Raw genomic sequence first — 3,017 nt, 5'->3', positions numbered from 1 at the left:
CGCTCTCTGGACCTAGGACCTATCAAAGTCATCATTTACCCAGAATGCTTTGCGTGGAAATAAAATGTCTCCGTCCGTGTTAAAATATTTATTTAAATATCATAAAAACTGAACATCCTACAGTATTTTTACAGTCTTTATTTTACAGTTAAAATAAATGTTTATCATATAAAGTCAAATGTTACAACTAATGGATCCCTTTAACTTATAGCTACATTTTTCTTTTACTATATTTAGCTTCATCTCTCCCTTTGACTTTTAGCTAGTGTTCCTTTTCTTTTAGTTTTATCAACTGGTTTTAATTTCAGCTGTCATTAGCGCTTGTGTTTAAAAAACCTTTAAATAAAGACAAAAAGCAGCTTAAACAACAAACTTCTTAGTTTTAACAAATTAAAATATATTTATGTGAAAACCTTGATTCTTCGGCTCTGATCAGATCAAATCACAGTTTTATTCATCAGTTGTAAAAATGAAAACAGTCTTTAAAAATTAAAAATGAGGAACAGAATGTGTTTTTGTCACTGAAGCTGCTGACCCGCTCGGGTCAAGCTAACCCGGTACTGCACGGCTCGGTCCAAACCTCTGGGGTACAAACTGGGTTGTTCAGAACCCAGCAGTTCTCAGGGTGTGACGTTCCTGGATCTGGACCAGAAACTGTCAGAATTAAAACTCAGAAATATAAAGTTTGTTTTAATTTTATTCTCCAACAAAACAAACCAGAACCTCCTGTCTGGGTTCTGGTTCTGGTCAGAAAACAAACCAGCAGAACCTCCTGTCTGGGTTCTGGTTCTGGTCAGAAAACAAACCAGCAGAACCTCCTGTCTGGGTTCTGGTTCTGGTCAGAAAACAAACCAGCAGAACCTCCTGTCTGGGTTCTGGTTCTGGTTCTGGTTCTGGTCAGGTTGTAACAGAAACATGTGGAGCTGGGTTCAGGACTCACAGTCAGACTGGACTCTCCGTTCCTGGATCAGAACCATGAGTCCGGTCCGGGCTCACCTGTAGAACCCCAGAGGAGGTGGACCCTGCACAGAGAGCGCCCCCAGCGGGCAGAACCGGAACTTCGGTTCTGTCACACAAACTTTATCAACTTTTTTAATTAATTATTTTTTTTTATGACAAACAACAGGAACTGATCAGAACCAAACAGACCCGGAACTCTGAGACTCGGTTCGGACTTTAAGCTCTCACCTCACTCAGACTCTGCACGAACAGGTTCTTAAAAAAAAAGAAGTTCGGTTCTGTCTGCAGATTCCCTTCTCTCCTCCTGGTCCTGGTCCTGGTTCGGTCCTCAGAAGATGACCCGCTCAGACCCACACCCGGTGGTCTCTGAGGCCCGGTTCTGGTCCAGCTCAGAATCCGTTCGGTCCCGGACTCGCAGGTCCTCCTTCCAGCAGGATCTGATCCTCTGAAGCTTCGGACCGGGACTCAAAACCCATCTGAGTGTTAAAAAAAAAATCAATAATTTCTCACGCTGCTTCCGCTCGGGACTGTCAAAATAAGAGCCATGCTGAAAATTTCAGAATAAAATAAAATAATCTAAACTTGGATGTTGGAATAATTTTTAAAAACAAACTTTAAAAAAAGAGTGMAGATGGTTTTATATTTATGTTTACTTAATTTCCATTTCAGATTTATTTCACGAACCCTTTATTTAAAGAGACATTCTGTGTTAAAACTACTTGTTGTGTCTTGTTGACAATAATCATAAAGTCAGGGGAAACAAATCAGGTCATTTTTTAAATTAATCAATGGTCGGTTTGTCCTTGAATTAAAATGAATGAGGAAGCATCAGGTGTGTTTTTGTTTACCTGCAGAAAGAGCTGACATGAATGAGGTGTTAATGAGTCATCTCGTTGTTACTTATTTACTCATGTTTGTTTGGTACAATATGCAGGTAGAAGTGCTTTGTTTACATTGAATGCGTACCCACATTTCAGGGTTTCATGTCTGTAAAACAAGGAGTAAATTCCTTCAGGAAGCTGCAGGAAGCAGCTGTTTCACTTCAGTCTGTTTGTGACCCGGCTGGTCTGCAGCTTTGGTTCTGATCGGGTCATTCAGAACCGCTGGATGTTTGTCAGGATGGTCAAAGACCACTTCTGTCGCTGGTGATCCTTCGGTGCCGCTTTTGAACCGCTCAGCCTGCTGTTTATCTGAACTTTGACCTCTGCTTCTCTGTGATAATTCAAAGAAACGAGTCACGCAGAACAGTTTGTTTTAAAAACCGATTTAAACAGAAAAAAGAAACTTTCACAAGATTTAAATCAGGATTTTTGAATCTGGATTTAAGTCTAAATTTGGACCTGGGCCAAAAGGTTTAGATTTTGTTTAGAGTCATTAATCTTCTATAATCTAATTAAGTAAATAGTCATATTTTAATCACAAGCTGAGCTGTCAATCACTGTGACCTTTGACCTCTTTAGCTTCAGGGTTCATTCAGTTTTTAAACATTTTCAGATTAAACCCTCTTTGCAAACTAAAACAAAACAATCACCTTCCCGTGTGAATCTCAGACACACAAACATTTAAAGCTTAATTTAGTTTTATCTTTTGTAACAATGTATAATTTCTATCCACTCATTTTAACAGGATTTACAGCAGACCTCCAGTTTCGACTTCTGCAGCCATTCTTCAAAATTAAWTAAAGAGAATTCCCTTCACCTTTCTCTGAGTAAACAGTGAGGTTCAGAAACTCTCAGCTTTGTTTGCACTGAGCACAGAGAACCACAGATCTATATTTGTGCACAAGATTCAGGTATGACGTCACCGACCACCTTCTGCTGGGTTTCTTGTCCAATGGATCCCCTAAAACCTAAAACCTAGAAGAAACCCGGAGCGCCCCCTGCTGGACACAAACCATAACACTGTAAGAACAATTTTCAACATTTTCACATTTATTTCTTCTGTAAAAACACAAACAGCAAGTGGCGCTGCTGCACCACTAAGATCTGCGCACACACACACACACACACACACACACACACACACACACACACACACACACACACACACACACACAC

At 40.0% G+C, this 3,017-nt stretch overlaps 1 protein-coding gene across 1 annotated transcript in view; it reads right to left on the bottom strand.

Annotated features, from left to right (window-relative positions):
- Positions 1-1,442, bottom strand: part of abca1b (ATP-binding cassette, sub-family A (ABC1), member 1B) — a gene marked incomplete at its 3' end in the record, with an annotated part of 35,622 nt that extends 34,180 nt beyond the window's left edge. The window contains 1 exon segment of the mRNA XM_014012163.1: positions 1,189-1,442.
- Positions 1,443-3,017: the final 1,575 nt, after the last annotated feature.

Source organism: Austrofundulus limnaeus, unplaced genomic scaffold (genome assembly GCF_001266775.1).
Source record: "Austrofundulus limnaeus strain Quisiro unplaced genomic scaffold, Austrofundulus_limnaeus-1.0 Scaffold89, whole genome shotgun sequence".
In the NCBI taxonomy this organism is placed as follows: Eukaryota; Metazoa; Chordata; class Actinopteri; order Cyprinodontiformes; family Rivulidae; genus Austrofundulus; species Austrofundulus limnaeus.
The sequence above is the reverse complement of the archived record's forward strand: the minus strand, read 5'-3'. Positions and strand labels throughout refer to the sequence as shown.